Source organism: Manacus candei, unplaced genomic scaffold (genome assembly GCF_025592945.1).
Source record: "Manacus candei isolate 608988 ecotype Guabito, Panama unplaced genomic scaffold, ASM2559294v1 h1tg000526l, whole genome shotgun sequence".
Lineage (NCBI taxonomy): Eukaryota > Metazoa > Chordata > Aves > Passeriformes > Pipridae > Manacus > Manacus candei.
Window position 1 is genome coordinate 1 of NW_026138574.1, and position 20,459 is coordinate 20,459.

The following is a 20,459-nucleotide window of genomic DNA, read 5'->3' on the forward strand; positions in this document are numbered from 1 at the left end:
CTCCTGTTCCCCCCGCCCGGCACGGGAATCCCAAGGGAACGGGGTTCTCCTCCTGCCCATTCCCAGGATCCCACAGTTCCCTCTCCTGCCCCATTCCCGGGATCCCACAGTTCCTTTTCCTGCCCCATTCCCAGGATCCCACAGTTCCCTCTCCTGCCCCATTCCCAGGATCCCACAGTTCCCTCTCCTGCCCCATTCCAGGATCCCACAGCTCCTCCTCCTGCCCCATTCCCAGGTGTTCCCACAGCTCCTTCTCCTGCCCATTCCCAGGATCCCACAGTTCCTCCTTCTGCCCCATTCCCAGGATCCCACAGTTCCCTCTCCTGCCCCATTCCCAGGATCCCACAGTTCCCCTCTCCTGCCCCATTCCCAGGATCCCACAGTTCCTCCTTCTGCCCATTCCCAGGATCCCACAGTTCCCTTTCCTGCCCCATTCCAGGATCCCACAGTTCTTCCTCCTGCCCCATTCCCAGGATCCCACAGTTCTTCCTCCTGCCCCATTCCCAGGATCCCACAGCTCCTCTTCCTGCCCCATTCCCAGGATCCCACAGTTCTTCCTCCTGCCCCATTCCCAGGATCCCACAGCTCCTTCTCCTGCCCCATTCCCAGGATCCCACAGTTCTTCCTCCTGCCCCATTCCCAGGTGTTCCCACGGCTCCTTCTCCTGCCCCATTCCCAGGATCCCACAGTTCCTCCTTCTGCCCCATTCCCAGGATCCCACAGTTCCCTCTCCTGCCCCATTCCCAGGATCCCACAGTTCCTCCTCCTGCCCCATTCCCAGGATCCCACAGCTCCCTCTCCTGCCCCATTCCCAGGATCCCACAGCTCCTTTTCCTGCCCCATTCCCAGGATCCCACAGCTCCTTCTCCTGCCCCATTCCCAAGTGTTCCCAATCCCACAGCTCCTTTTCCTGCCCCATTCCCAGGAGGAACGGGGTGTTCCCTGGGCTCCCGATCCCTCTGTCCCGGGAATGCCCCATTCCCGCCCCATTCCCGCTCCTCCTTTCCCATCCCCCGGAGCCTCCCCGGGCAGGGCCCCATTCCCGCCCCCATTCCCATGGAAACTCGGCCCGACCCGGGCGGAAAGGGCAGGACGGGAGGGACAAAGGAGCCGGAACCCGGGACGAGCCGGGAAAAAACCGGGAGCCGGGAAGGGCTCCCGAACCCCCCGGGATTGCCGGGAATTGTCCCGGGGAACGGAGGGAAAAGCGCCGGGAACGCTCGGGGTGAGGAACGGCGGGAGCAAAACACCCCAGTGGGAATATTTTAGGGAAAACAGGGAATATCGGGATTAAAAAGTGTCCCGGGTTGGGAAGGAGCCGCTTCCAACGCCCGGAAAGGCTCCGGGAAAGCGGGAGAGGGAGTTGGGATAAGTGTGGGATGAGGGAATGGCTTGGAGGAGGAGAGGGGGTTTAGTGGGATGTCGGGATATTGGGAAGAAATCCTTCCCTGGGAAGGGGATGGAGGAGAACTGGGAGCGGGGAAGGGCCCCAAATCCTCCGGGATTGCCGGGAATTGTCCCGGGGAACGGAGGGAAAAGCGCCGGGAACGCTCGGGGTGAGGAACGGCGGGAGCAAAACACCCCAGTGGGAATATTTTGGGGAAAAGATGAGATATTTGGGATGAAAAAGTGTCCCGGGTTGGGAAGGAGCCGCTTCCAACGCCCGGAAAGGCTCCGGGAAAGCGGGAGAGGGAGTTGGGATAAGTGTGGGATGAGGGAATGGCTTGGAGGAGGAGAGGGGGGTTAGTGGGATGTCGGGATATTGGGAAGAAATCCTTCCCCGGGAAGGGTGGGCAGGCCCTGGCCCGGGTTTTTCCATGGATTTGCCATCCCTGGAAGTGTCCCAGGCCGGGCTGGGTGGCACCAAGTCCATGGAATGGTTTAGGGGGGAAAAACCAAGAATATTCCCGGCAGATTTTCAAGGATTTGGGGGGAAAACCTTCCCCATTTCCTTCCTTCCTTCTTTGCTTCCTTCCTCTTCCTTCCTTCTTTTCTCCTTTCCAAGGAATATCAGGGGATAGAAATCAATGGATGGAAATCAATGGATAAAATCTGTGGATAAAAATGGACATTTCCTCTTATTTTGATGCCAGTTTCATTTTTTTTTTCCAGCATTCTCCCGTTTTTACCCCTCCCCTCCCATTCCCAACATTCCCAAACGAAACCCTCTCCCATTTTTTCCCTCTCCCAGCATTCCCAGCATTCCCAGACTAAACCCTCTCCCATTTTTACCCCTCCCCTCCAATTCCCAACACTCCCAGACTAAACCCTCTCCCATTTTTTTCCCTCTCCCAGCATTCCCAGCATTCCCAGACTAAACCCTCTCCCGTTTTTATCCCTCCCCTCCATTCCCAGCATTCCCAAACTAAACCCTCTCCCAGTTTTTCCCTCTCCCAGCATTCCCAGATTAAACCCTCTCCCATTTTTATCTCTTCCCTCCATTCCCAGCATTCCCAAACTAGATCCTGTCCCGTTTTTACCCCTCCCCTCCCATTCCCAGCATTCCCAGACTAAACCCTCTCCCGTTTTTATCCCTCCCCTCCATTCCCAGCATTCCCAAACTAAACCCTCTCCCGTTTTTCTCCCTCCCTCCTCCATTCCCAGCATTCCCAGACTAAACCCTCTCCCATTTTTTCCCCTCTCCCAGCATTCCCAGATTAAACCCTCTCCCGTTTTTATCCCTCCCCTCCCATTCCCAGCATTCCCAGACTAAACCCTCTCCCATTTTTTCCCTCTCCCAGCGTTCCCAGACTAAACCCTCTCCCATTTTCCTCCCTCCCGAGGCTGCTCAGCCTCCCCCCTCCATTCCCAGCATTCCCAGGCTAAATCCTCTCCCGTTTTTCTCCCTCCCCCCTCCATTCCCAGCATTCCCAAACTAAATCCTGTCCCGTTTTTATCCCTCCCCTCCCATTCCCAGCGTTCCCAGTCTAATCTCTCTCCCCTTTTTTTATCCCTCCCTCCCGAGGATGCTCTGGGAGCCTCCCCCCCTCATTCCCAGCAATCCCAGACTAAATCCCTCTCTTCCCCAGCATTCCCAGCGTTCCAAAACTAATCCCTCTCTGGTTTTTATCCCTCCCTCCCTCCCGAGGATGCTCCAGGAGCCTCCCCAGCATTCCCAGCATTCCCAGACTAAATCCCCTCCCGTTTTTATCCCTCCCTCCCGAGGATGCTGAGCTTCCCTCCTCCATTCCCAGCATTCCCAGCGTTCCCAGACTAATCCCTCTCCCTTTTTTATCCCTCCCTCCCTCCCGAGGATGCTCCAGGAGCCTCCCCCAGCATTCCCAGACTAAATCCCTCTCCCATTTCCCTCCTTCCCGAGGATGCTCCAGGAGCCTCCTCAGCATTCCCAGTGTTCCCAGACTAATCCCTCTCCCGTTTCCCTCCCTCCTGAGGATGCTCCAGGAGCCTCCCCCCCATTCCCAGCATTCCCAGACTAAATCCCTCTCCCGTTTCCCGTCTCCGGGCGCTGCTGCCACTCCAGGATTTCGCTCTTCCCTGGGAGAAGGATGCAGCTCAGGGATGTGATGCACAGGGATACAGGGATGCAGGCTCAGGGATGGGATGCAGGCTCAGGGATGGGATGCAGGCTCAGGGATACAGGGATGGGATGCAGGCTCAGGGATACAGGGATGGGATGCAGGCACAGGGATGTGATGCACAGGGATACAGGGATGTGATAAAGGCACAGGGATACAGGGATGCAGGCTCAGGGATACAGGGATGTGATACAGGCACAGGGATACAGGGATGCAGCTCAGGGATACAGGGATGCAGGCTCAGGGATGGGATGCTGGCTCAGGGAATGGATGCAGGCACAGGGATACAGGGATGGGATGCAGGCACAGGGATACAGGGATGGGATGCTCAGGGATACAGGGATGGGATGCAGGCACAGGGATGTGATGCAGGCACAGGGATGTGATGCAGGCTCAGGGATACAGGGATGTGATACCAACACAGGGATACAGGGATGCAGGCACAGGGATACAGGGATGGGATGCAGGCACGGGGATGGGATGCAGGCTCAGGGATACAGGGACGAGATGCTGGCACAGGGATGCAGGAATGCAGGCACAGGGATACAGGGATGGGATGCTGGCTCAGGGAATGGATGCAGGCACAGGGATACAGGGACGAGATGCTGGCACAGGGATGGGATGCAGGCACAGGGATACAGGGATGCAGGCACAGGGATGTGATGCAGGCACAGGGATGTGATGCAGGCACAGGGATGTGATGCAGGCACAGGGATGTGATGCCGGCACAGGGATGGGATGCAGGCACAGGGATGCAGGCACAGGGATGCAGGGATGGGATGCAGGCACAGGGATGCAGGCACAGGGATGCAGGGATGGGATGCAGGCACAGGGATGCAGGCACAGGGATGCAGGGATGGGATGCAGGCACAGGGATGCAGGCACAGGGATGCAGGGATGGGATGCAGGCACAGGGATGTGATGCCGGCACAGGGATGGGATGCCGGCACAGGGATGCAGGCACAGGGATGCAGGGATGGGATGCAGGCACAGGGATGGGATGCAGGCACAGGGATGGGATGCAGGCACAGGGATGTGATCCCGGCACAGGGATGTGATCCCAGCACAGGGATACAGGGATGTGATGCAGGCACAGGGATGCTGGCTCAGGGATACAGGGATGGGATGGAGGCACAGGGATACAGGCTCAGGGAATGGATCCCGGCACAGGGATGTGCTCCCAGCACAGGGATACAGGGATGTGATGCAGGCACAGGGATGCTGGCTCAGGGATACAGGGATGGGATGGAGGCACAGGGATACAGGCTCAGGGAATGGATCCCGGCACAGGGATGTGATCCCAGCACAGGGATGCAGGCGCCGCATCCAGGTTTTCGCTGCACCCCTGGCAGCCCGTGGCTGATTCCCGGGATTATCCCGGCGGGAGGGGGGGTCGGAGGGACCCCCGGGGGGGGTGTTTTTGTGATTCCCGGGATTATCCCGGCGGGAGGGGGGGTCGGAGGGACCCCCGGGGGGGGTTTTTGTGCCGGAGCCGCCGCTCGGCTCCCGGTGAGGTCTCTGTGGCGCAATGGACGAGCGCGCTGGACTTCTAATCCAGAGGTTCCGGGTTCGAGTCCCGGCAGAGATGAGCTCCAGGCAGGTGGCCCTTTTCTTTTGCCGCCCATTCCCGAAGGATTCCCAAAGGATTCCATGGAGAGAAGCTCCTGGTGGAAAAAAAAAGGGATTTTCACGGCAGGAGGGTTTTGTGCTTCCCCTTTTTCCAGCGTCTCTCCCGTCAGATCCCACTTTTCCTGGCTCCTTTTGGGATCTTTTCCAGAGAAACCAGAGGGAGGGAAGGGGTTCAGGACCTTCTCCCAGGAGTTTTCCAGGAGGATCCAGGTGGAAGGAATTGATCCAGGACCTTCTTCCAGGAGTTTTCCCAGAGAAACCAGAGGGAGGGAAGGGGTTCAGGATCTTCTTCCAGGAGGATCCAGAGGGAGGGAAGGGATCCAAGACCTTCTTCCAGAAGGATTCAGAGGGAGGGAAGGGGTTCAGGACATTCATCCAGGAGTTTTCCAGGAGGATCCAGGGGCAGGGAAGGGCTCCAGGCCCCTCTGGAGGTGTTTCCTGCTGGACTTCTAATCCAGAGGTTCCGGGTTCGAGTCCCGGCAGAGATGAGCTCCAGGCAGGTGGCCCTTTTCTTTTGCCGCCCATTCCCGAAGGATTCCCGAAGGATTCCATGGAGAGACGCTCCCGGTGGGAAAATAATGGATTTTCAGTGCATGGCTGATACTTGTGAGGGTTTTGTGCTTTCCCCTTTTTCCAGCGTCTCCCCCGTCAGATCCCACTTTTCCTGGCTCCTTTCGGGATCTTTTCCAGGAGAAACCAGGGGGAAGGAATTGGTTCAGGACTTTTTTCCAGGAGAATCCAGAGGGAGGGAAGGGGTTCAGGATCTTCTCCCAGGAGTTTTCCCAGAGAAACCAGAGGGAGGGAAGGGATTCAGGACCTTTTTCCAGGAGGATCCAGAGGGAGGGAAGGGGGTCAGGACCTTCTCCCAGGAGAATCCAGAGGGAGGGAAGGGGTCCAGGATCTTTTTCCAGGAGTTTTCCAGGAGAATCCAGGGGGAGGGAAGAGGTTCAGGACATTCCTCCAGGAGTTTTCCAGGAGGATCCAGGGGGAGGGAAGGGATCCAGGACCTTCTCCCAGGAGGATCCAGAGGGAGGAAAGGGATCCAGGATCTTTTTCCAGGAGAATCCAGGAGGATCCAGGGGGAGGGAAGGGGTTCAGGACCTTCTTCCAGGAGGATCCAGGGGGAGGGAAGGGGTTCAGGACCATCCTCCAGGAGTTTTCCAGGAGGATCCAGAGGGAGGGAAGGGATCCAGGACCTTTTTCCAGGAGGATCCAGAGGGAGGGAAGGGGTTCAGGACCTTCTCCCAGGAGTTTTCCAGGAGGATCCAGAGGGAGGGAAGGGGTTCAGGATCTTCCTCCAGGAGAATCCAGAGGGAGGGAAGGGATTCAGGACCTTTTTCTAGGAGGATCCAGAGGGAGAGAAGGGGGTCAGGACATTCCTCCAGGAATTTTCCAGCAGGATCCAGGGGGAGGGAAGGGGTTCAGGACCTTCTTCCTGGAGGATCCAGGGGGAGGGAAGGGGTCCAGGATCTTCTCCCAGGAGTTTTCCAGGAGGATCCAGAGGGAGGGAAGGGGGTCAGGATCTTCTCCCAGGAGGATCCAGAGGGAGGAAAGGGATCCAGGACCTTCTCCCAGGAGAATCCAGGAGGATCCAGGGGGAGGGAAGGGGTTCAGGACCTTCTCCCAGGAGTTTTCCAGGAGGATCCAGGGGGAGGGAAGGGATCCAGGACCTTCTTCCAGGAGTTTTCCAGGAAGGTCCCAACAGGGACGTTCTGGGGGGGAAATGGGACCCCCGGAGCAGCTCCGGGAGGGGCAGGCTGGGAAATTCCTGGAAAATCCGGGGGGATCACAGGGGCTGGAGCAGCCACAGGGGCTGGAACAGGGTCTGGAACATCCACAGCCTCTGGAATATCCATGGGATTTGGAACAGGGACTGGAACATCCACGGACTCTGGGACAGGCTCTGGAGCATCCACAGGGTCTGGAATATCCATGGGATTTGGAACAGGCTCTGGAACATCCATAGGCTTTGGAATAGGGTCTGGAATATCCACAGGGTCTGGAGCATCCACAGGGTCTGGAACAGGCTCTGGAACATCCACAGGCTCTGGAATATCCGTGGGATTTGGAACAGGGTCTGGAGCATCCACAGGGTCTGGGACAGGGTCTGGAATATCCACAGGCTCTGGAATATCCACAGGGTCTGGAACAGGCTCTGGAGCATCCATAGGCTCTGGAATAGACTCTGGAGCATCCACAGGGTCTGGAACAGGGTCTGGAACATCCCCAGGCTCTGGAACATCCCCAGGCTCTGGAACATCCCCAGGCTCTGGAACATCCACAGGGTCTGGAATATCCACAGGCTTTGGAATAGGGTCTGGAACATCCACAGGGTCTGGAATATCCACAGGGTCTGGGACAGGCTCTGGAACATCCCCAGGCTCTGGAATAGGGTCTGGAACATCCACAGCCTCTGGAACAGGCTCTGGAGCATCCACAGGGTCTGGAATATCCATGGGATTTGGAACAGGCTCTGGAGCATCCACAGGGTCTGGAACAGGCTCTGGAGCATCCCCAGGCTCTGGAATATCCGTGGGATTTGGAGCAGGCTCTGGAGCATCCATAGGCTTTGGAATAGGGTCTGGAACATCCACAGGGTCTGGAACAGGCTCTGGAACATCCCCAGGCTCTGGAACAGGCTCTGGAACATCCAAAGCCTCTGGAACAGGCTCTGGAGCATCCACAGGGTCTGGAATATCTGTGGGATTTGGAACAGGCTCTGGAGCATCCATAGGCTCTGGAACATCCCCAGGCTCTGGAAGATCCACAGGGTCTGGAAGATCCACAGGGTCTGGAACGTCCACAGGGTCTGGAACATCCATGGGATTTGGAACAGGATCTGGAGCATCCACAGGCTCTGGAACAGGGTCTGGAAGATCCACAGGCTCTGGAATATCCACAGGATCTGGAGCATCCACAGGCTCTGGAATATCCGTGGGATTTGGAACAGGCTCTGGAATATCCGTGGGATTTGGAGCAGGCTCTGGAGCCTCCCCAGTTTTTCGGGAATCGCCCCCCCCCCGTTCCCCTTTCCCAGGGCCCCGCCGGGCTCGGGACGAAGGGCGGGAAAACCGGGAACAAATCCCACAAAACCGGGAGGGGCACGGAAAGCATTCCCCCCCTTGTGCCGGGGGGGGGCCGAGTCCTGTCCGTGGGCCGGCGCCGGAATGGCGGGAATTCCCGGGAAAATAAAACCTGCCCGCGCCGGCTCGGAGTGTCCGATGTGGGGGTGGGAATGGTGGGGTAAAATCCCCAAAAAAATGCGATGTTTGGATATAAAATGTGATATTTGGGTGGGAAAATCCGATATTTGGGTGGGAAAATCCGATATTTGGGTGGGAAAATCCGATATTTGGGTAGAAAATCCAATATTTGTATATGAACACTTGGATATAAAATTTAAAAATCCAATATTTGGGTAGAAAATTCAATATTTGGATATGAACATTTGGATATAAAATTTAAAAATCCAGTATTTGGGTTGAAAATCCAATATTTGGGTAGAAAAATCCAATATTTGGGTGGGAAAATCTGATTTTTGGGTGGAAAATCTGATATTTGGGTGGAAAAAATCCGATATTTGGGTGGAAAAATCTGATTTTTGGGTGGAAAAATCCGATTTTTGGGTAGAAAAATCCAATTTTTGGGTAGAAAAATCCGATTTTTGGGTAGAAAAATCCAATTTTTGGGTAGAAAAATCCAATTTTTGGGTAGAAAATCCAATATTTGGGTGGAAAAATCCGATATTTGGGTAGAAAAATCCGATTTTTGGGTGGAAAAATCCAATTTTGGGGTAGAAAAATCCAATTTTGGGGTAGAAAAATCCAATTTTTGGGTAGAGAAATCCAATATTTGGGTGGGAAAATCCGATTTTTGGGTAGAAAAATCCAATTTTGGGGTGGAAAAATCCGATTTTTGGGTGGAAAAATCCGATCTTTGGCTGCGAACGTTGGGATCTAAAATTAAGACATCCCGTTTTTTGGGAACAATCCCGGCCCATCCCGGCTCTTCGGGTGTTTCCAGTCGCCGCGGGGCCGAGAATTCCGCGTGGGCTGCTGGAATTCCCGAGGGAACAAAGGCCCTTTGTCCCGGAATTCCGACCCCGTTCCGGGCTCCTCCCGTCGGATCCGAAGGGATCCCGAAGGATTCCCGGGGTTCCCTCGGAGCTGAGGGGATTCCTGGATGTTCCCGATCCCGGGAATGTCCCGGTTGGGGTGAGAGGTGAGGAGGATCCCGAGGGAATCCGGGGGATTTGAGGACGGAAAAGGGCGGGAATGGCTCGTTCCGGGGGCTTTTTTGGGGGTTTAGGGTGGGATTTGGTGGGAAAAGGGGTTGGATCCCAAATCCCGGAGTTCCCGAGCTTGGAATGGTGATGGCAGTGGGAATATCCATCCTGGAATTCCGGGGGTGGAGCTTCGGGATGGGGCGGGAGGAGATTCCTGAATCCCTGGGTTTGGGATTCAGCTCCAGGGGTTTGGGATTCAACTCCAGGAATTTGGGATCCCAATCCCAGGAACTTGGGATTCAGCCCCAGGATTTGAGATTCAGCCCCAGGATTTGGGATTCAGCCCCTGGGATATTTGGGATTCAGCCCCTGGGATATTTGGGATTCAGTTCCCCAAGATTTGTGATTCAGCTCCAGGGATTTGGGATTCAGACCCTGGGATTTGGGATTCAGCCCCAGGGGTTTGGGATTCAGCCCCCAGGAATCTGGGATTCAGTTCCCTAGGATTTGGGATTCAGCCCCTGGAATTTGGGATTCAGCCCCTGGGATATTTGGGATTCAACTCCAGGTGTTTGGGATTCAGTCCCTGGGATTTGGGATCCCAATCCCAGGAATTTAGGATTCAGCCCCAGGGGTTTGGGATTCAGCCCCTGGGATTTGGGATTCAGCCCCAGGATTTGGAATTCAGCCCTTGGGATTTGGGATTCAGCCCCTGGGATTTGGGATCTCAATCCCAGGAACTTGGGGTTCAGCCCCAGGATCTGGGATTCAACCCCTGGAATTTGGGATTCAGCCCCTGGGATTTGGGATCCCAATCCCAGGGGTTTGGGATTCAGCCCCAGGATTTGGGATTCGGTCCCAGGAATCTGGGATTCAGTTCCCCAAGATTTGGGATTCAGGCCCTGGGATTTGGGATTTGGCCCCCCGGAATTTGGGATTCAGCCCCTGGGATTTGGGATTCAGCCTCTGGGATATTTGGGATTCAGCCCCTGGAATTTGGGATTCAGCCCCTGGGAAAACAGGGAAACAGGGAAACAAGGAAAACAGGGAACAGGAAAACAGGGAAAAGAGGGAACAGGGAAACAAGGAAAATAGGGAAGAGGGAAACAGGGAAAAGAGGGAAAACGGGGAAATAGGGAAAGAGGGAACAGGGAAAACAGGGAACAGGGCAAGCAGGGAGCGGGATCCCGGGAATTGTCCCCTCCCGGCCCTTCCCGAATCCCGCGCAAAGGTCCCGTCCCGCCCTGCTGGTCAAACAAACACATTCCCGGCGGGATAAATCCCGGGGAATATCGGGAGCCGGGGCGGGGGGGGGACTCCAGGGGGTGGAAATCGGGGATTTTCCCGGTTTTTTTTTTCTCCAGGGGGTGGAAATCTGGGATATTCCCGGTTTTTTTTTCCTCCAGGGGGTGGAAATCGAGGATATTCCCGGTTTTTTTTTTCTCCAGGGGGTGGAAATCGGGGATTTTCCCGGTTTTTTTTTTCTCCAGGGGGTGGAAATCGAGGATTTTCCCGGGTTTTTTTTTTTCTCCGGGACCCCTCCAGGATTTCCTGGAGTTTTTCCAGGCTCGCGGAGATTCCCGGGAGGTGGGAATTGGGGCCCCGCCCCCTTTCCCGCAGGTGCCTCTGGAGCGGGATCGGGAAATTCCAGCCGGGATCGGCTCGTTCCGGGGGGGGGGGGGGTTTTTCCCAGGAAATGAAATCCCGCCGGGATCCGGGATTGTCCGAGGTGTGTGATCCCCCTGGAACCGGGAAAAGGTGGGAATGGGGGTCCCAATCCCAGGGATTTGGGATTCAGCCCCTGGGATTTGGGATTCAGCCTCTGGGATATTTGGGATTCAGCCTCTGGGATTTGGGATTCAGCCCTTGGGATTTGGGATTCAGCTCCAGGGATTTGGGATTCAGCCCCAGGGATTTGGAATTCAGCCCCAGGAACTTGGGATTCAGCCTCTGGGATATTTGGGATTCAGCCCCCTGGGATATTTGGGATTCAGCCCCAGGATTTGGGATTCAACCCCTGGGATTTGGGATTCAGCCTCTGGGATATTTGGGATTCAGCCCCTGGGATATTTGGGATTCAGCCCCCAGGGTTTGGGATTCAGCTCCAGGAACTTGGGATTCAGCCCCTGGGATATTTGGGATTCAGCCTCTGGGATTTGGGATTCAGCCCTTGGGATTTGGGATTCAGCTCCAGGGATTTGGGATTCAGCCCCGGGGATTTGGGATTCAGCCCCAGGAACTTGGGATTCAGCCCCAGGATTTGGGATTCAGCCCTTGGAATTTGGGATTCAGCCTCCTGGGATATTTGGGATTCAGCCCCTGGGATTTGGGATTCAGCTCCAGGAGTTTGGGATTCAGCCCCTGGGATATTTGGGATTCAGCCCTTGGAATTTGGGATTCAGCCCCAAGGATTTGGGATTCAGCCCCTGGGATTTGGGATTCAGCCTCCTGGGATTTGGAATTCAGCCCCAGGAACTTGGGATTCAGCCTCTGGGATATTTGGGATTCAGCCCCCTGGGATATTTGGGATTCAGCCCCAGGATTTGGGATTCAACCCCTGGGATTTGGGATTCAGCCCCAGGAACTTGGGATTCAGCCCCTGGGATATTTGGGATTCAGCCCCAGGAGTTTGGGATTCAGCCCTTGGGATTTGGGATTCAACCCCAGGATTTGGGATTCAGCTCCAGGGATTTGGGATTCAGCCCCCTGGGATATTTGGGATTCAGCTCCAGGGGTTTGGGATTCAAGCCCCAGGATTTGGGATTCAGCTCCAGGAGTTTGGGATTCAGCTCCAGGAACTTGGGATTCAGCCCCTGGGATATTTGGGATTCAGCTCCCAGGATTTGGGATTCAGCTCCAGGGATTTGGGATTCAGCCCCTGGGATATTTGGGATTCAGCCCCTGGGATATTTGGGATTCAGCCCTTGCAATTTGGGATTCAGCCCCTGGGATATTTGGGATTCAGCCCCAGGATTTGGGATTCAGCCTTTGGAATTCGGGATTCAGCTCCAGGGATTTGGGATTCAGCCCCAGAGTTTGGGATTCAGCCCTTGGGATTTGGGATTCAGCTCCAGGAGTTTGGGATTCAGCCCTTGGGATTTGGGATTCAGCTCCAGGAATTTGGGATTCAGCCTCTGGGATTTGGAATTCAGCCCTTGGGATTTGGGATTCAGCCCTTGGGATATTTGGGATTCAGCCCCAGAGTTTGGAATTCAGCTCCAGGATTTGGGATTCAGCCTCTGGGATTTGGGATTCAGCCCCAGGGATTTGGGATTCAGCCCCAGCGGGCTGGAAAAGTGGGAATACTCCAGGCAGGAAGGAATTCCCACCTTTGGAGTTGGGAAACTCCAGGCACGGAATTCCACCCCCCCCCCCCCCGGCTCCTCCCTAAATCCCACGGGAAGCAAACCCCGGGAGTCGGGAAGGGGCCGTTTGACCCCCCCGGGCTCTCCCTGATCCCTAAAAACCGCTGGAGAAGGGAATGGGGGGGTGGGGGGGGGGGGAAAAGGGGGAGCGGGGCCGGATTTGGGGGCTCCCTCGGGAATGGGAGCGACATTCCCGGCCCCGGGATCGGCGGGAAAAGGGTTAACGGGGAAAAGGAGCCGAGCGGTTCCTGGTTTGTTTGGAATGTGGGAGAGGAGGAGGAGGAGGAGGAGGAAGGAGGGAGGGAGAGGGGGCGGGTCAGGGGTGGGACCCCGAAAATTGGGAATTGAGGGGGCTGGGACCCTGAAAATTGGGAATTGAGGGGCTGGAACACCCCGGGAATGGGGAATTGAGGGGCTGGGACCCCGAAAATTGGGAATTGAGGGGCTGGGACCCCGGGAAAATTGGGAATTGAGGGGCTGGGACCCCGGGAATGGGGAATTGAGGGGCTGGGACCCTGAAAATTGGGAATTGAGGGGCTGGGACCCCGGGAAGTGGGAATTGAGGGGCTGGGACTCCGGGAATGGGGAATTGCAGGGCTGGAACACCCCGGGAATTAGGAATTGAGGGGCTGGGACCCTGAAAATTGGGAATTGAGGGGCTGGGACCCTGAAAATTGGGAATTGAGGAGCTGGGACCCTGAAAATTGGGAATTGAGGGGCTGGGACCCTGAAAATTGGGAATTGAGGGGCTGGGACCCCGAAAATTGGGAATTGAGGGGCTGGGACCCCGAAAATTGGGAATTGAGGGGCTGGGACCCTGAAAATTGGGAACTGAGGGGGTGGGACCCCGGGAGTTGGGAATTGAGGGGCTGGGACCCTGAAAATTGGGAATTGAGGGGCTGGAACCCCGGGAGTTGGGAATTGAGGGGCTGGGACCCTGAAAATTGGGAATTGAGGGGCTGGGACCCCGAAAATTGGGAATTGAGGGGCTGGGACCCTGAAAATTGGGAACTGAGGGGGTGGGACCCCGGGAGTTGGGAATTGAGGGGCTGGGACCCTGAAAATTGGGAATTGAGGGGCTGGAACCCCGGGAGTTGGGAATTGAGGGGCTGGGACCCTGAAAATTGGGAATTGAGGGGCTGGGACCCTGAAAATTGGGAACTGAGGAGCTGGGACCCCGGGAAGAAGGAGGAGGAGGAAGAGGCGGAGGAGCAGCTCCGTCCTTCCTCCTCCTCCAGAGCCCGGGGACTCCGAGCGGGAATTCCCGGCGGGTCCAAAGTGCCGCCGGAGCTCCCGGGAATTCCAGGATGGGCACGTGGTGACCCCCCTGACCCCAATCCCGATCCCAATCCCAATCCCGCCGCTTCAGGGATGAGTTTGGCCGCTCCCAGCATGGATATGGGGGGGGATTTCATCCCAAAATCCCTGTCCCGGGGGGGCTGTGCCATCATCCCGCTGTTCCCGCATCCCACCGGGATCCAAACCCTCGGGAGCAGGAATTCCCACCCTCCCAGGATCCCATAGGATCGGGATTTGGGGGGAGCTGCTCCAGGATCGGGATTTGGGGGAACAGCTCCAGGATCAGGATTTGGGGGAGCTGCTCCCATGGGATCAGGATTTGGGGGAGCTGCTCCAGGATCAGGATTTGGGGGAGCTGCTCCAGGATCGGGATTTGGGAGCAGCTGCTCCAGGATCAGGATTTGGGGGAGCTGCTCCAGGATCGGGATTTGGGGGAGCTGCTCCAGGATCGGGATTTGGGGGAGCTGCTCCAGGATCGGGATTTGGGGGAGCTGCTCCAGGATCGGGATTTGGGGGAGCTGCTCCAGGATCGGGATTTGGGGGAGCTGCTCCAGGATCGGGATTTGGGGGAGCTGCTCCCAAGGGATCAGGATTTGGGGGAGCTGCTCCCACAGGATCGGGATTTGGGGGAGCTGCTCCAGGATCGGGATTTGGGGAGCTGCTCCCACAGGATCGGGATCAGGGTTTGGGAAGAGCTGCTCCCACGGGATCAGGATTTGGGGGGAGCCGCTCCGGGATCCCGCCCCTTTCCCTCCCATTTCCCGGCTCCGCTCGGATTCCCACCCCTAAATTCCCACCTGGGAAGCTCCCGGGCATCCCATTTTTTTTTCCCTGGCACCTGGATGAGCCCGGGAATCCCTAAATCCCGGGGGATTCGCGGTTTTTTTGGGAAGAGCCCGTGGATTTTTTCACCCTGGAGCGACGGCTCCTCGTTTATTCCCGATCCCGAATTTCCGATCCCGGGTTTGTGGCCGATCCCGGGCAGATCCAAGGGAAGATCCACGAAGGAAAAACGGGGTTTTATTTTTTTTTTAATCAGCTGACCGGGCTGGGAACGGAAAAACAGGAAAAGGACTGAGCTCATCCCGCTCATCCCGCTCGTCCCAGTCCCTCCCAGTCCCTCCCAGTCCCTCCCAGTCCCTCCCAGTCCCTCCCAGTCCCCAGCGGGGTGAGTCCAGTCCGGGCCAGGGGAGGAGGTGCCAGCCCGGGAATGGGGTCGGGATTTGGGGATTGTGGGGTTTTGGAGGGATGGGATGGGGCGCGGGGATCCCGGGAATCCGCCGGGAACAGGGAAAGGAAGGGGGGATGTCGGGATTTTGGGAGGGATGTTGGGATTTTGGGAGGGGTGTCGGGATTTTGGGAGGGGTGTCGGGATTTTGGGAGGGATGTTGGGATTTTGGGAGGGGTGTCGGGATTTTGGGAGGGATGTTGGGATTTTGGGAGGGGTGTCGGGATCCCGGGAGGGCTGTTGGGATGCTCGGGGGGTGTCGGGATTTTGGGAGGGATGCTGGGATTTTGGGAGGGATGTTGGGATACTCGGGAGGTATCGGGATTTTGGGAGGGGTGTCGGGATTTTGGGAGGGATGCTGGGATTTTGGGAGGGGTGTCGGGATCCCGGGAGGGTTGTTGGGATGTTCAGGGGGTGTCGGGATTTTGGGAGAGGTGTCGGGATCCTGAGAGGGCTGTTGGGATGCTCGAGGGCTGTCGGGATTGTCTGGGGGTGTTGGGATTTTGGGAGGGGTGTTGGGATTTTGGGAGGGATGTTGGGATTTTGGGAGGGGTGTCGGGATTTTGGGAGAGGTGTCAGGATTTTGGGAGGGATGTCGGGATTTTGGGAGGCATGTTGGGATTCTCGGGGCTTTCCCCAGACTCGTGTGGCCTTTTTGGGGGCGGGGAGGGCGGGGCATGGCCGGGCTGAACCCCCCAGGTCCCACCCCAGTTCCCATCCCAAAAACCCCCCACATCCCACCCCAATCTCCCCCAAATCCCACCCCAGATCCCATCCCAAAAACCCCCACATCCCACCCCAATTCCCACCCCAAATCCCTCCACATCCCACCCCAAACTCCCCCAAATCCCACCCCACTTCCCATCCCAAATCCCATCCCAGATCCCATCCCAAATCCCACCACATCCCACGCCAACCCCCCCCAAATTCCACCCCGGGTTCCATCCCAAAACCCCCCGGATTCCACCCCAGGTTCCATCCCAAATCCCATCCCAGATCCCATCCCAAATCCCACCACATCCCACCCCAAACCCCCCCAAATTCCACCCCAGGTTCCACCCCAAACCCCCCCAAAATCCCACCCCAGCTTCCATCCCAAAAAACCCGCAGATCCCATCCCAGTTCCCACCCCAAAACCCCCCAGATTCCATCCCGGATCCCATCCCAAACCCCCCCCAAAATCCCACCCCAGCTTCCATCCCAAAAAACCCGCAGATCCCATCCCAGTTCCCACGACATCCCACTCCAGTTCCCATCCCAAAACCCCCCCCAAACCCCCTCAAACCCCTCCAACCCCCCCCTCCGCGGGCTCTTCCCGCAGCCCCCGGCCCGGAACATTCCATGGACGTTCCCGAAATCCCGGATTCCCCCCCGGGGGGGGGATTCCCGCTGCGGAGGCGCCGCTGCGTGTCCGTCCTGGAGCCCGGCAGGGGCTGGGAGGAGGAGGAGGAGGAGGAGGAGGAGGAAGGAGGGGCATTCCCGGGGGTCTCCCTGCGCAGGGCCGGGCCCCCCCGGGCCCCCCCGGATCCGTTCCGGAGGCACAGCTGGGAACCGGGAAAGGAGCTCCGGGGGGTCCTTGGGTACGACCAGATGGGGTAAGGGGGGGGGACACACCCCCAGACCCCCCAAATTCAGGGGGAGGAGACCCCCTGTGTTCCTGAGACCCCCAAATCCAGGGGGGAGAGACCCCCCGTGTTCCTGAACCCCCAAATCCAGGGGTTGGGGACCCCCCCCGTGTTCCTGAGACCCCCAAATCCAGGGGGAAGAGACCCCCCTGTGTCCCTGAGACCCCCAAATCCAGGGGGAAGAGACCCCTCTGTGTCCCTGAGACCCCCAAATCCAGGGGGAAGAGACCCCCCTGTGTCCCTGAGACCCCAAATCCAGGGGGGAGAGACCCCCCGTGTTCCTGAACCCCCAAATCCAGGGATCAGGAACCCCCCCGTGTTCCTGAGACCCCCAAATCCAGGGGGCAAAGACCCCTCCGTGTCCCTGAGACCCCAAATCCAGGGATCAGTGACCCCCCTGTGTCCCTGAGACCCCAAATCCAGGGGGAAGAGACCCCCCTGTGTCCCTGAGACCCCCAAATCCAGGGATCAGGAACCCCCCGTGTCCCTGAGACCCCAAATCCAGGGGCAGAGACCCCCTGTGTCCTTGAACCCCCCAAATCCAGGGGGAAGAGACCCCCCGTGTCCCTGAGACCCCCAATCCAGGGGCAGAGACCCCCCTGTGTCCCTGAGACCCCAAATCTGGAGGTTGGGGACCCTCCTGTGTTCCTGAGACCCCCAAATCCAGAGGTGGGAGACCCCCCATGTTCCTGAACCCCCCTAAATCCAGGGGGCAAAGACCCCTCCGTGTCCCTGAGACCCCCAAATCCAGGGATCAGGAACCCCCCCCGTGTTCCTGAACCCCCAAATCCAGGGGGAAGAGACCCTGGGGGGGAACACCCTGAATTTGGGGCTCACCCCTGGGGGTCCAGGACTGGTTTGGGGGGGTTCTGGGGGTTTTGGGGTGTTCCCCCCTAACTGAGGGTCCCCTCTACCCCCCCAGGGTGAGCCCCGAGCTGGGCTCCAGCTCCGAGGGGCTGGGGGGGTTCTGGGGGGGTTTGGGGTGTTCCCCCCTAACTGAGGGTCCCATGTTCCCCCCAGGGTGGTCCCCGAGGGGCTGGGGGGGGTTCTGGGGGGATTCTGGGGGGGTTTAGGGTGTCCCAACCCCAACTGAGGGTCCTGTGTCCCCCCCCAGGGTGAGCCCCGAGGGACTGGGGGTGTTCTAGGGGGTTTTGGGGGGTTTGGGGTGTCCCCCCCCTTAACTGAGGGTCCCGTGTCCCCCCAGGGTGAGCCCCGAGGGACTGGGGGTGTTCTAGGGGGTTTTGGGGGGTTTGGGGTGTCCCCCCCTTAACTGAGGGTCCCGTGTCCCCCCCCAGGGTGAGCCCCGAGCTGGGCTCCAGCTCCGAGGGGCTGGGGGGGGTCTAGGGGAGTTCTGGGGGGGTTTGGGGTGTCCCCCCCCAGCTGAGGGTCCCGTGTCCCCTCTCCCCCCGGGCTGGGGGGGTTCTGGGGGGGTTTGGGGTGTCCCCCCTTAACTGAGGGTCCCGTGTGCCCCCAGGGTGAACCCCGAGGGGCTGGGGGGGTTCTGGGGGGATTCTGAGGGGGTTTGGGGTGTTCCCCCCTAACTGAGGGTCCCGTGTCCCCCCCCAGGGTGAGCCCCGAGCTGGGCTCCAGCTCCGAGGGGCGGGGGGGGCCGGGGGGGCTGTGCCGGGACCCCCGGAGAGCCCCCCTGGTTCACTCCAGCGACGACCTGGAGTCGCTGCTGTCCCAGGACGGGGAGGAGGAGGAGGAGGAGGAGGAGGAGGAAGCACAGGTGGGACCCTCCTGTCACCCCCCCGGGGCGGGGGGGGGGGTCCTGTCACAGATCCCACCCGTGGGGGGGCACGGGGGGGACCCCCGGAGAGGGGATCGGGGTGGGGGAAGCCCGTCCTGGGAGGGCTTGGCCTCGGGCCTGGGGGGCTTGTCATCGCCTGGGGGGCTTTGCCATCATTTTGGGGGGGGTTGTCATCATTTTGGGGGGGTTTGTCATCATTTTGGGGGGCTCTGCCATCATTTTGGGGGGCTCTGCCATCATTTTGGGGGGGGTTGTCATCGCCTGGGGGGCTTTGCCATCATTTTGGGGGGGGGGGGGTTGTCATCATTTTGGGGGGCTTTGCCATCATTTTGGGGGGGGGTGTCATCGCCTGGGGGGCTTTGCCATCATTTTGGGGGGGCTTTGCCACTGTCCTGGTGGCTCTGCCATCATTTTGGGGGGCCCTGGTGGCTTTGCCATCACCCCAAAGTGGCTCTGCCATCATTTTGGGGGGCTTTGCCATCATTTGGGGGGGCTTTGCCATCACCCTGGTGGCTCTGCCATCATTTTAGGGGGCTTTACCATCTCCCTGGTGGCTCTGTCATCCCCCCAATTGGCTCTGCCATTATTTTGGGGGGGCTTTGCCGTTGTCCTGCTGGCTTTGCCATCACCCCGAGTGGCTCTGCCATCATTTTGGGGGGTTTTGCCATCACCCTGAGTAGCTTTGCCATCATTTTTGGGGGCTTTGCCATTGTCCTGCTGGCTTTGCCATCACCTCAGGTGGCTCTGCCATCATTTTTGGGAGCTTTGCCATCTCCCCGGTGGCTCTGCCATCATTTGGGTGGCAGTGCCACAACTGTCCCTGTCCCCTCGATGGCAGTGCCACTGTCCCTGTCCCCTCGGTGGCGGTGCCCCTGTCCCCGTCGCTGTCCCTGTCCCCTCGGTGGCGGTGCCACTGTCCCCTCGGTGGCAGTGCCACTGTCCCCGTCGCTGTCCCCGCTGCAGGAGGACGCTCGGGGGCTCCCCTTGTCCCGGCCCCGCTCCCGCGGCTGGTCCCGCTCCAAATCCGCCTCCCTGGGCGTCATCTCCAGCCAGGAGGGTGAGTCCGGACCCCTCTGAAGCCCCTCCTGTCCCCCCGGGGCCCCTCCTGTCCCCCCGGGGCCCCCCGACCCCCCCGGGGCCCCCTGTGTCCCCCCGGAGCCCCCCGTGTCTTCCTGGAGCCCCCCGAGCCCCCCGAGGCCCCTCCTGTCCCCCCCGGGGCCCCCCATGACCCCCCGAGTCCCCCTATGTCCCCCTGGAGCCCCCCGTGTCCCCCGGGGCCTCTCCTGTCCCCCTGAAGCCCCCCCGACCCCCCCCTAGGCCCCTCCTGACCCCCCGGGGTCCCTCGTGTCCCCCTGGAGCCTCCCGACCCCTCCGGGGTCCCCGTGTCCCCCCGGAGCCCCCCTCGACCCCCCTGGAGCCCCCCATGTCCCCCCGGGGCCCCCCGTGTCCCCCCGGACCCCCCCCCGACCCCCCTGGAGCCCCCCATGTCCCCCTGGGGCCCCCCGACCCCCCTAGAGCCCCCCGTGTCCCCCTGGAGCCCCCTCGACCCCCCCTGGACCCCCTCGACCCCCCTGGAGCTCCCCGTGTCCCCCTGGACCCTCCCAACCCCCCCCAGGGCCCCCCGACCCCCCTAGAGCCCCCCGTGTCCCCCTGGAGCCCCCTCGACCCCCCTGGACCCCCTCAACCCCCCTGGAGCCCCTCGTGTCCCCCTGGAACCCCCCATGTTCCCCCGGGGCCCCCCGACCCCCCTGGACCCCCTCGACCCCCCTGGAGCCCCCCGTGTCCCCCTGGACCCCCTCGAC

At 59.2% G+C, this 20,459-nt stretch overlaps 2 long non-coding RNA genes and 1 other non-coding gene across 3 annotated transcripts; 2 read left to right on the top strand and 1 right to left on the bottom strand.

Annotated features, from left to right (window-relative positions):
- The first annotated feature begins 5,050 nt into the window (after positions 1-5,050).
- Positions 5,051-5,124, top strand: TRNAR-UCU (transfer RNA arginine (anticodon UCU)). The gene has a single exon. It is a non-coding gene; the product is annotated as a tRNA-Arg (tRNA).
- Positions 5,125-5,892: 768 nt separating this feature from the next.
- LOC127465911 (uncharacterized) lies at positions 5,893-6,468 on the bottom strand. The gene is made up of 3 exons (XR_007902455.1): positions 6,267-6,468; positions 6,120-6,172; positions 5,893-5,929 (listed from the first exon to the last, which is right to left on the bottom strand). It is a non-coding gene; the product is annotated as an uncharacterized LOC127465911 (long non-coding RNA).
- Positions 6,469-10,927: 4,459 nt separating this feature from the next.
- Positions 10,928-16,710, top strand: LOC127465910 (uncharacterized). Its single transcript, XR_007902454.1, has 3 exons — positions 10,928-11,148; positions 15,094-15,222; positions 16,604-16,710. It is a non-coding gene; the product is annotated as an uncharacterized LOC127465910 (long non-coding RNA).
- The last annotated feature ends 3,749 nt before the right edge of the window (positions 16,711-20,459 follow it).